This window comes from Cupressus sempervirens, chromosome 8, assembly GCF_028749045.1.
Source record: "Cupressus sempervirens isolate cs-2001-9-10 chromosome 8, ASM2874904v1, whole genome shotgun sequence".
Taxonomy (NCBI): Eukaryota; Viridiplantae; Streptophyta; class Pinopsida; order Cupressales; family Cupressaceae; genus Cupressus; species Cupressus sempervirens.
This window is the reverse complement of record NC_143125.1, coordinates 533,112,418-533,125,993: the sequence shown is the minus strand read 5'-3', so window position 1 is coordinate 533,125,993 and position 13,576 is coordinate 533,112,418.

The following is a 13,576-nucleotide window of genomic DNA, read 5'->3' as shown; positions in this document are numbered from 1 at the left end:
CAACAATTTAGCAACTTTTAGGAAATAACCATAAAACTATCTATATTCCTATATTCCTCTAAGGTTTTACTATTGCCGAACCTTTTCTAAGTCATAAAATTGGAATCAAGTGAAAAATGTAAAAATTGCACTTTTTGTGCAAAGTTGCATTGTTGAAAGTTGTAAAAGTTGCTCAAATTTGCAACTCAGTGGAAAAAAGGTCGTGGGATTGAACTGTCTGCTTCATTAGCTCCGAGTGGCAAGGTAAACACTATCCTCAACCTTGTCCAATCTGCTTCAGCGCTCGAACGTTCTCGGGCATGCCGAACCAGAATGTCCCCAAGGGTCACTAAATGCTAAAAAGTTGTGATCTTTGACGTGGCATATCTTGGAGCTCGTGCAACCTATGGATACGATTATAGTTCCTACAGGACCGTGTTGTAGAGACCTACAATAACCTCTCTCGCTTTTTGGAGATCACATTTCATTTTCATTTTACAATGCCATCTCGGGTGATGCTAAAACTTGCAGTGTTGGCTAGTACAAAGTTGCCAACTACCAAATCTCTCTCACCTTTCGTCGTGGGATTGAACTATCAGCTCCGTTAGCTCCAGGTGGTTGGGTAAACCCTATCCTTAACCTTTTCCTGCCCCCTTCAGCGCTCGAACATTCTCGGGCACATCGAACCAAAATGTCCCCAAGGGTCACTAAATCCCATAGGGTTGTGATCTTTGACGAGGCATATCTCGGAGCTCGTACGAGGTATGGATGCGATTCTAGTTCCTACAGGACTGTGTTGCAGAGACCTACAATAAACTCTCTCACTTTTTGTAGATCACATTCCATTTTCATTTTACAATGCCATCTCGGGTGATGCTGAAACTTGCAGTTTTGGCTAGTACAAAGTTGCCAACTACCAAATCTCTCTCACCTTTCATCATGGGATCGAACTATCAACTCTGTTAGCTCTAGGTGGCCAAGTAAACCCTATCCTCAACCTTGTCCTACCCCCTTCAGCTCTCGAACATTCTCGGGCATGCCGAACCAAAATGTCCCCAAGGGTCACTAAATCCCATAGGGTTGCGATCTTTGACGGGGCATATCTCGGATCTCGTGCGAGGTATGGATGCAATTCTAGTTCCTACAGGACCATGTTGCAGAGACCTACAATAACGTCTCTTTCTTTTTGGAGATCACATTTCATTTTCATTTTACAACGCCATCTTGGGTGATGCTAAAACTTGTAGTGTTGGCTAGTACAAAGTTGCCAACTGCCAAATCTCTCTCACCTTTCATCGTGGGATCGAACTGTCATCTCCATTAGCTCTGGGTGGCCAGGTAAACCCTATCCTCAACCTTGTCCTACCCCCTTCAGCGCTCAAACATTCTCGGGCATGCCGAACCAAAATGTCCCCAAGGGTCACTAAATCCCATAGGGCTGCAATCTTTGATGGGGCATATCTCAGAGCTTGTGCGAGGTATGGATGCGATTCTAGTTCCTATAGGACCGTGTTGCAGAGACCTACAATAACCTCTCTCACTTTTTGGAGATCACATTTCGTTTTCATTTTACAACACCATCTCGGGTGATGCTGAAACTTGCAGTGTTGGCTAGTACAAAGTTGCCAACTGCCAAATCTCTCTCACCTTTCATCGTGGGATTGAACTGTCAGCTCTGTTAGCTCTGGGTGGCTGAGTAAACCCTATCCTCAACCTTTTCCTGCCCCCTTCAGCGCTCAAACATTCTCGGGCATGCCGAACCAAAATGTCCCCAAGGGTCACTAAATCCCATAGGGTTGCAATTTTTGACGGGGCATATCTCGGATCTCGTGCAAGGTATGGATGCTAATCTAGTTCCTACAGGACTATGTTGCAGAGACCTACAATAACCTCTCTCACTTTTTGGAGATCACATTCCGTTTTCATTTTACAACGCCATCTCGGGTGATGCTGAAACTTGTAGTGTTGGCTAGTACAAAGTTGCCAACTGCCAAATCTCTCTCACCTTTCGTCGTGGGATTGAACTGTCAGCTCTGTTAGCTCCAGGTGGCTGAGTAAACCCTATCCTCAACCTTTTCCTACCCCCTTCAGCGCTCGAACATTCTCGGGCACGCCGAACCAAAATGTTCCCAAGGGTCACTAAATCCCATAGGGCTGCGATCTTTAACGGGGCATATCTCAGAGATCGTGTGAGGTATGGATGCGATTCTAGTTCCTACAAGACCATGTTGTAGAGACCTACAATAACCTCTCTCACTTTTTGGATATCACATTCCGTTTTCATTTTACAATGCCATCTCGAGTGATGCTAAAACTTGCAGTGTTGGCTAGTACAAAGTTGCCAACTGCCAAATCTCTCTCACCTTTCATCGTGGGATCGAACTGTCAGCTCTGTTAGCTCCAGGTGGCTGAGTAAACCCTATCCTCAACCTTTTCCTACCCCCTTCAGCGCTCGAACATTCTCGGGCACGCCGAACCAAAATGTCCCCAAGGGTCACTAAATCCCATAGGGCTGCGATCTTTGACAGGGCATATCTCAGAGCTCGTGTGAGGTATGGATGCGATTCTAGTTCCTACAAGACCATGTTGTAGAGACCTACAATAACCTCTCTCACTTTTTGGATATCACATTCCGTTTTCATTTTACAATGCCATCTCGAGTGATGCTAAAACTTGTAGTGTTGGCTAGTACAAAGTTGCCAACTGCCAAATCTCTCTCACCTTTCGTCGTGGGATCGAACTGTCTACTCTGTTAGCTCTGAGTGGCTAGGTAAACCCTATCCTTAGCCTTGTCCTGTCCCCTTCAGCGCTCGAACATTCTCGGGCACGCCAAACCAAAATGTCCCCAAGGGTCACTAAATCCCATAGGGCTGCGATCTTTGATAGGGCATATCTTGGAGGTTGTGTGAGGTATGGATGCAATTCTAGTTCCTACAGGACCGTGTTGTAGAGACCTACAATAACCTCTCTCACTTTTTGGAGATCACATTCCATTTTCATTTTACAATGCCATCTCAAGTGATGTTAAAACTTGCAGTGTTGGCTAGTACAAAGTTGCCAACTGCCAAATCTCTCTCACCTTTCGTTGTGGGATCGAACTGTCTGCTTCATTAGCTCTAGGTAGCTAGGTAAACCCTATCTAAGCTTCATGTGAAGCTGATACATTCTAGGTTCCTTGACAAAAGGAGCAGACAATAGTGGTTGAGTAGTGACAAGAAATCCAAGTGCCTAAACCACATATGCTTAAACTTAAAAAATGTTTTACTACCACTGGGACTCCCCTTAGATTCAATACATAGAGAAATGGAAAAATGATTTGAAGCAACCAAAGTGAGGATTTCTGAATTAATATTAATATTTGAAAGGAATCAATCATGAGAAATAAGAAACCTATCAAGTCTCTAGTAATTTGGTGAAATTCTTGTCCCTTATTGGTCCATGTAAATGCCCCTTTAGAAGGAGGGATATCAATGAGGGTGTTATTATTCACAAAATTAGAAAATTTATCATTTTATGAAGAGGGGGAATATACCTTCAATTTTCTCATCCCAAGATAGAATGCCATTGAAATCCCTAGGCACAATAAATTTATCATCTTGAATGTTGGAAATAGCCTAAGAATAGGAATCCAAAAGTTCTATCTTATCATCACATGTAGAAGTAGGGCCATATATATTGAGCACTGTGAATGACATACCAAAATTAGTAACAACTACTTGCCACTAGTTAGGAAAAGACTGAATATATAGCAGTGTAAGATTTATGGTTCCAAAGAATACATGAACCACCCGAAGCACCTGCAACATGAACATGAAATGAGTTCCACTTAGTCAACTTTGCAATTATAGAAGAATATGATTATTGAGACAATTTTTTTTTTCAAGCAAAATTACATTAGCACCACCCGCATCAAGTTAGATTAGAGAGCACATCTTTTGTCTGACACTTCATGAAAGGTCCCTCATTCTTCTAAGGAGTGCCTTTTGCACTCCTTTTCCTTTTGCTATCTATCAAATTTTTTTCCAAAGTAGCTTGAATACCAAGGTCAATTTTCTCCTTTATCTTTTAAGCATTAGGTTTTCTTTGTTGTCTCTTACAAGTAGACACTTGAATTTAATCAGGCATGGGAGTTTGATGTGGAGAATAGCTTTGCAAAGGATCAAAATTCTTCTTAGAGTCCTTATTTGCAAAATATGACTTACTAATAGGTACCTTATGCACAACCAAGTCAGAATTAGTTAAATCCTTATAGAAATTATCAACTCTTATAGGACTGTAATGAATACAAGGAAACATTATTGGGGTTACATGGATTAGTAACTATCACTATTCCCTTAAATAATAATGAACACTGTTGTATACACATAGCCAAAACTAAACAAAATTGTTGTTTCAAATGTTGTTATGGGGACACTAGCTAAATAGCCTAATATTTGCACAACAAAAAGTGGGTAAAGTAAGACAAACCTTTAATTGATGAGAAAAATAAGAAATCTAAGGAGGAGATGGCTTTAGTGCAACCAATTATATCACCAAGTACAAGATCAATCACATTACAAGACAACAAAAAGATGAAAAAGAGTAGAAGAGATAAGGTAATATTAGATGAAGCTATCATACTTTCAATATATGATCATACAAAATTGGATTCTAATGCTATGATAAATTATGGAGAATTGTGAAGGGGAAAGATGCAAAAGAGAAAGATAGGAAGTGAAGTACAAACAAGTATTATAAGATGTGAAGGACATCTTATTACAAATTGTTCTAGATGCACCAGCCAATGACAAACCTCCAATGATTGATAAATTAAGTTTACTTGTAAAATAGGTAAATGCACTTTATGTTGATGTTAATGAAAATTTGATACAATTAGAAGAGAAAAGAATAGAGAAAAAGATTATGGAGAAACTAAATGAGTCCATTACTGCTCAACAAGTTGAACTTGGTGGTATTACAACCGAGCTAGAAAATATTCTTAAGGAGATAATCCACCTACTCCAATAGTTATGTGATGTACTACATTTGACACAATATATTTTAAAGAAAGTTGAAAAATATTGATGAGGATTTAAAGAATAGTGTTTTTAAGTTAATTGAGGTACCTTAGTTAATCTAGGTTGATTTAAGTAAAGACATGGACAAGATGAGAAGACAAAGTCTTGAATTTCAAGCACTCTTGATACCTTACTTGGAACTCATACAAAAGAATGTTAATAAGGTTAGATAACTTATTCTTACTCCTAAAATGTCTATTATTTAACATGTGATTGAACTTTGAATGGAGATACATCCACAACACTTGGCATTGGATGACGACTTTGTAAATATTAAGTCTATCTCTCTAATATTTGTAGACCACTATTTTGTTGGATAGAGTAATTTCAAACTACTGATTTCTTTAATGGATTTCCTAATAAATCTCAAGGTTCTTATTTAGGTGACCAATTGCTAGGAGGTCCACGAATATTGCCTAATAAAGTCTATTGCCAATCAATATTGTATCAAAAATTCAAACTAATTAGGTATTGAATTAAACTTGATAAACAAATGATAGAGAAGGAAAACTTTAAACATGAACAAGATCATAAATCATATGATGATGACATATTGCAAATGCTTAACTTATGCTTAAACAATGATAAAGTTTATTGTTAATCAATATTCTATCAAATTTTTGAATAGATTAGGTATTGAATTTAATTTCATATGTATGCACATATCTAATTTAATGTCATACATGAACAAACATGAACAAACATATCATATCATATGTCGTATATGAACAAACATATCATATATTAACCAATAATGTCATAAGTCAAATAATGTCATACATCGAATAAATGTCATACATCAAATATAGAATGTCATATACATCAAATGTGTATCAAATATGTCCACTGATGCCTATATATATATGTCTAGATCAACTACATCTTTTCCTTCCTACGAGGGGAAGGAAACAAGTCTCTCGACGTCCTTTGCCGTCATGTGGAGGGAGATAGTGGAGATGACGGGGCCCTCCTGACACGCTCACTCGACCTCTTGTTGAGGCTCTTCTCCAGCTCCAACTGATACAAAGAAAGTAGATATGAATCAATATTTATTATACGTTGAAATCAAATATATGTACACACAAAATCAATTATTTTCTTACCACCAACAAATAGTCACTCTGTAAGTTCACCTCAAATGCTCGTGGACGGTCAGGCATGATGAGACCCTACAACAATTCAATAAATATAATCACTTATAAATACACATATCACCAACAAAAATATTGTACCCAAGTAAATATCACCAAAGTCATCTTATACCCACCAATTCCAACCCAAGTTTTGATTGTGGGTCCAAGATATTTAGAACGTGTGAAATTTGATCTAACAACTTATTTTTGGGTTTAGAGAGAAAATACATGTCATAAATGGTAAGATAAGGTCCAATAAATGAAAGGAATTATTTGATTGAAGTTGAAATAGAGAAGCACACCTATAGATAAGGGTAACCTTGAGTTTTTAAAGAAAATGAATCAATATAGGACTTAAATAATAATTTGAAGGTCCAATGAGTGTTTAAAGGAGAGTGTGAAATCAATGTAGGAACCCATAATGTATATTAAAATGGGGCTAAAAATAATACTAAATAAGTGTTCTTACTTTTTCAAATGATACATGTAGTCCCCACTTTATTGGAAGCATGTGTCCACCTCATGCACACAATAAAGTAGAAGAAAAAAAGAGAAAGAGGTAAAGATTTTGGGAAAACTACAAGGAGATTAAATATCACCAAGCTGAAGGACAAAAGCTCCCAAACCAAGAATATTAACTATTACATTCATTTGCAAGGATACATAAAAGAACAAAACAATCCTAAAGCTTACTAAGATTCCAAGTCAAGTAGTTGAAGAGACCTAAATCAAAAAAATGTCTCAATCTCAAGCATCGTGTTGTAAAAGCTATAGCAAAAGCTCAAGTGGTCACTTGAGAAAAGAAAGAGAAAAAATAAAAGATAAGAAACTACTCAATGATTTATCCCACTAGCATAGGTATAAGAGTATGAGAAGAAGAGAGAAGGGCCATGAATCCAAAAGTCTAGTAAGTTATCTTATCCAAGTTTATTTTGTATGAGAGGAGGAGGAGGACGAGAATGAAAGAATGTAGAATTTTGTTATGCTAGTTCCATTCATCCCAAAGAAATAGTGAAGGAGAGTTGATGGTGTTGATTCCAAAAACTATAGTTTCTTTGAATCATAAGGATATGCTTAGTTCTATTATCAAGTTCAACATTTGACATTGGCCTATGAATAATATTAATTTAAAACACAAATTCTCCTGCACTTATGACTCTACTAGACCAAGGTGAGTATATCTAATCACCAATTATATCTTTAAACTTGACTATTATTTATAGAAAACATATAACTTCCATCTTGTAGGTCCTACTCCTAGTTGCAATCAACTTGGAATACAACTAATCTTCTATTCCTATCTTTAATTTTAATTTCATTATCTCCTACTCTTAGTCCTCATACCTTTATTTGATTTTTGTACTTCTTCTCTACTTCTAACTTCAATATGTGCTCCTAGTTCTTCTTTATCTAATTCTTTGACTGCCACTTCTACCTTCACTCCTAGTTTTTGAATTAAAAGTAGCCAAAACTAGGGGGCTGACCCTTTAACAACAAACTAACCTACTATTAGTAGATAAACATTAAACAAAACTACCCCTTACCACTTAGTAAAACAAAAACAAAGTTTCGATCCATAATTAAAAGAGTATCAGTAGGCCTAACATACATACTGCTTGTGTAAAAACCATAAAAGCTATAGTAATATATAAACAAAGGTTAACATTAGAAATTTTGAGATTAACTATTATAAACAACAACTAAAATGAAGAAAATTCTTTCATACCTCGGTCAGTGGCTGTGAGCTAGCCACAATTGCGGCCACTCCACTATCAACATACTGTCGCAGATGAGGAGGTGTGTCCGACATCATGAGCTGCATGTCATACAATACACATTACATCTAACATGAAACATAAAATAAATATAATCAAATGAATTAAATTAACATGAAACAACTGTACTTGTGTGAAGCTCATATGATGTCTATGCTCCGAGTTTGTGGTAAAGGTTGAGGGTCCTGTGGAGAACTGATGCACATGCATAATTTTTTTTTGTCAATCCTTAATATGATTACATAATAAATGTATGTATTAATAAAAATGATTAAATTGACACATACCTCAGGACTTGTGGAAGGGACAAAAATGGGCCTGGAGGATCGCTGCTAGGCCTAGCAACACTTTGACCCTGAATTTTGAACAATGTCAATAGATGCTAATTAATTAATCATTCACTATACATATGAAATGTGATCAAATTAGTAAATTATAATTGTAATTTACCTGTGTGTCAATGCCAAATGTCTCTTTCAGGAACTGATCGGTGACAAGCCCATCATCTGCACCATCTCCAACATGAGTGCCAAATGTGCATAGGGATCTGCATGAAGTGCACATGTGACCACGATGCACAGAAAGCTTCCCCTCAACTAATGGGCTCGTGGAATGGATGAGGGTCTGCGTCAAAGCATTAATGGTCCCTAGAGTGCTGGCCTCTACATTTTCCTTCACAACTAAAGGAATAGTCACATGCTCGCACTGTGGCTTGACCACAGGTGCCCTAACTACATTAGGGTCACGACGTGCTCCCGACCTCTCAAATGATGACCCCCCACCTCTACCCTAGGAGTCTAATATATAAAATAATTGGGGATCTCCCCAAGGACAAACTCACAATATAATTTCTTCAAAAAATACATGGGGACCTCATGATTGTTGCAAGGAGGGGCATCAAAAACCATCCACCATCTATCCCAAAAATTATTTCTAATCCCATCATGTATGCACCAATGGATGAGGAATCATTTAGTACCCTCTCTAACAGTATTTTCCTCACCAGATTTTCTAAATAATGCACATATACTACCTTTTGGTATTTCTTTTTTTTTAACATCTTCATATGACAATTTATTTGCATAAAATCTTTTTTGTTCATCCCTCTTAACCTGCCAAATATCTAACTGACCACTAACTGAGGCTATCTGGGTGTTAATGGATTCGAGGGATGATGCCAATTGAGCCCTCATTGGATTGGTTTGTCCAAATTCTTTCAACTGAGCAATGAGTCTTTCTAATTCAATTTTGCCTCTCATTATTTCATTCATTATATTTTCTTGTGTGCTTGGTGGAGGTCTCGCAATTGGTTCGGGTTGTGGAATTTGTTGTTCTTCTTGAGGAGGGTTTTGGTTTTGGGGTTCTTGAGGGTTTTGATGTTCTTGTGGATTTTTTGGTTGATTATGAACATTTCTTGATAAAAAAATCAATTGAAATCCAAATAAATAAACAAATCTAAATGAAATTTGTAAAAACCCTACAAAAGAATATAAAAAACTTACAAAACAATATGAAAAATATATCAAACAATGCAAAGTTAGGTTCATATCACTTACGGCATCGTCGTGGGTACACTTGTGGTCTTGGATTTTGTCGACGAGGAGGCATTTTGGCAAATGGTGGTGAAAATGTTAAGTCTTCAGCTCGCGTACACACTGCTCGCTGTAGGAGTAGAAGAAAATACCGATGAAAATGATGCGCTGCGGGTCTGCAGCCCATCATATATACTTTTTTTAAAAAAAAAAGCACATACGCGCTATAGCACTTTGTAAAATAGGAAAAAAAATTCCTTGTCACCTTTTTGGCACCACAACTCGGTGCATATGCCCTGTAGAGAAAAAAAGGAACGAGATGAATCAAACCTAGAGAAAGAAGGAAGCATAAAGTAGTAGTGGAACCAGTGAAGCCGAGGTCACCCAATCCAATGGATTAAGTGATCAGACTACTTCTAATTAAGAAAAGAAGGTATGTTAGGGACTGTACATTTGAATGCTAATATATCTTCATGAATTAAGATGCATTAGGAGAGATTTGAGGCAAGAACTAAGAAAAAAGGATACATGCATAATTGATGGCGAGCATCAATATAGATGACTATATAGTGACTGAGTATCGCTATAAGTACTAAACTCACATATAGATCGAGTTGATATGTTGACTAAGATAAGCATGGAAATGGTAATGCAGATTGAGTGATAGTTTTTACCAAGGAAGGTATTGTGAACAAAGTTTTATGATGAGGTCGAGACAACTGTATTGCACCTACGATAGTAAAAAGTATTTATCAAAGACCCAATCCAACCATTTGAATCCATATATCAAATTTTGAAGATCATTTTCATTTACCAAGTGATTAGAGAACCTATCTAGAGAAATTTAGAGCAATTGAAAAAGTGATTTGTATGAAAGTTTGTGTAAATCTACAATGCACCGTTAGAAATTTGTAAAGAGAAGTAAGTATAGTTTGTGAACTGAGTTCAGCTATTTTGTGAAGTTGTTGAATTATCTTTGAAAACTTAGTTTGAAATGGCATCATCTACATCTCGTAGTGGAAAGGAAGTAATGCACATATTGTGAGGAATGATCAATGCCCCTCACCAAAATTTAGTGTATATCCAAATGTTGTGATGACTAGTGATGCATTAGACACTTTATCATCGATCCCTCCTAGAGTTATCATGGTGCATGATGTTTTCTCATGCTATAAGTGCAAGATAAGGGAGATTGGAGATTTTGAACTTAGAAATGCCTATGAGAAACTTTGTGAGAATGGAGTGCTAAAAGAGGAGAATAAAGTTGTTGCCAAGAAAGGGCTTACCCATGCCCTAAGTTTTACCAAGGTTTTCAAAGTGGAGTGGATAAAGATTGTTTTGAGAAGGGTACACAACATAAAAATGTGGCTAGAGAATAGGCTAGTAAAAATAAATAAGCTAGTAATTCATCAAGTAACAGGGTACCCTACCCTAGATCGAGTAAAAACTACATGGTGCCTTGCAAGAAATGTAATCAAATAATAAACAAAGGCTAAATGGAATGGCTGAGGTATTCCTATTGATGTCATTGCAAATCCTTTTATTGAATTTTTAGTACTTGTGATTGCACACAAATTCTATCAGTCAAGCCAACTGAATTGTAATGCCCACCCATAGTTAGCTTTTATGTCAAATTCTTTTAGGCCAATTTTATGCATTGATTAGTTTTAGAGATACTGGATTTACAATATTATGATATTATTTCATGACATGGATTACAAATATATTGATTATAATTGCTTAGTCGATTTCATTTCACACGTTGTTAATGATTTCTCGATGATTCCTAGTTAACAAATGTGGTTTCTTTCATAACAATGTTAACGTGATGTCTTTAATGATGACTATGTTTGTATTGATAGAGATGCATTATTATACCTGGACATTTGATGTTAGACTTGTGATTTTTATGATACTTACCCCATACTTGCATGTGTATGGTGTGCATGTTTATTTTATCTTTCTGTCCAATGTGTTTGATGTGGTTAAGGGAGGGAATCATAGTCACCTACAAGTCGGGATCTACATGATGTACAACTCCCCACCATTGCCTATTTAGTTTAGATATATTTATATACATGTACATGCTCATCTTTTATGCAGGATGTAGGTATTGGGCATTGACTTCCCTGAATTGCCAGGATGAGCGTGCCAATTACAAATACTCAAATGGTGAGAATGGAAAGATAATGGTCAGGTCCAATCTCAAACATACCTTAAATACTTGTTCTACAAGGAGGACTTGTAGCAGATTGTCTATCCTTTTTAAAACCCATGAGTCTTTTGTGCGTATGTTGTTTGATTCTTGGTTTGGTTGTTCTTCCTTATGCATTTCTTGAGGTTTGGCTTAGTGTTTTGCCTGATAGATTAATTATTTATGATTCATGGATCGATCATTGATATCAAATTTTTAGATGTTATTTAATTTAAAAGTGGAAAAATGTCAAAATAGGATGATCTTGTGTTTTTGGAATTATTGGGTCTAAATTGATTTTTAATTAAATTAAAAGATTTAATTTAAATGTCCTAATTTTAGAAAACTACATTAAACAATTTAAAAATTAAATTAATTTATTAAATTTTAATTTTGGTGTAGTATTATTATTTAATTAATAAAGATTTAAAATTAGTGACATTTAATTAATGCACTCAAGTTATCTTTATTAATTAAATAATAAATAAATATTGTTTTATGAAAATACTTTAAATAATAAAGTTGAGGAATAAATAAATTATACTAAAAAGAATATTTTAATAAAAGAAAATTGATTTTTAAGTGTTTATGAAAGGAATAATAAAATAATATTTTAATTAAAAAGGATAAAATATGTGAACTTAATAAAGATATTTTAATAAAGTGCACATGAGATTTAAATGTTAATAAATTAAATAAAAGTGAAGTCAAGTGGAAAATTAAATAAAATAATTTAATAATTCATTTGACGTGCATGAAAAGATAAAAGAAAAGATTAATAAAAGTTAATATAGAGTTGAGTCTAGTGAGCACGGAGTCCTCTCAGGTGAATGCATAATCAGTGCCCTGATTTGAGGAAGAGAACTCCTTATCACCAATTGAAGGTTCATTCTTGAGGGAGATGAATTTGAACGCAAAATTTTGGAAGCAAATTTGGGAAGCAAATTTTGGAAGGGAAATTTTGGGATAACTATTAGAGAGAAGTTCCTGGATAGAAGCAAATTCTCTCACAAATCTTCTGAGTGTCATGATTTAGCATTGGAACCAGGTAGGTTCTTGAGTTTTATACACCCAGTTAAAATTATGTTATGTAGATAATCTTGTCTTCTTCATGATTGTTGAGATCAATTTCTCTGGATTTTTCTATATGATTCTTTCGTCCACTTGTCTAAATCTTATGATGTTCGTATTGTATCTCATATGTATAATAAGATTGAAAGGAACATAAATCCATTAAAAAACTTCATTCGTAGGAAAAAGGAAATTGTATTTAAAATAAGGAGGGTTTGAGATTTAAAAGAAAGTTTAATTTAGAAATTTGAATGTTAATCGAGTCTTCTTATCAAATAATTTGGGAAAGTTTTGTAATTGAAAATAAAAACTCTATGTTGAAAATTCGAGTGGTTGGTTGTAATTCTTCTATCAGATTAAATGGCAATTTTTACACACACACACACACACACACACACATATGTATTATGTATAGATATATACATATATACATATATTTATATATGTGTACACATATATACATATGTATATATGTGTACATACATACATACATACATACATACATACATACATACATACATACATACATATATATATATATGGAGAAATTCGCTTGGAAAGAGGAATTTTATTGGAAATAAAATCTAAAATTTAAAAAAATTTGAATTATGCATGATTGGGAATATGTTTTTAAAGTTTAATAAATTAAAAATAAAGTAAAAAATATAATGTGGGGAGGGGGTTTTACCCACCCCCCCTTCCTATTTCCTACTGGCAACAGGTGTTGTATGTAGTTGTACCTGCAACTATGGTCATAGTACAACTGTGACAACAATCATTTTCTCACGGTCTACGATTTGAAATTGCATTGTTATATGTGGAAAGGTTTTATTAT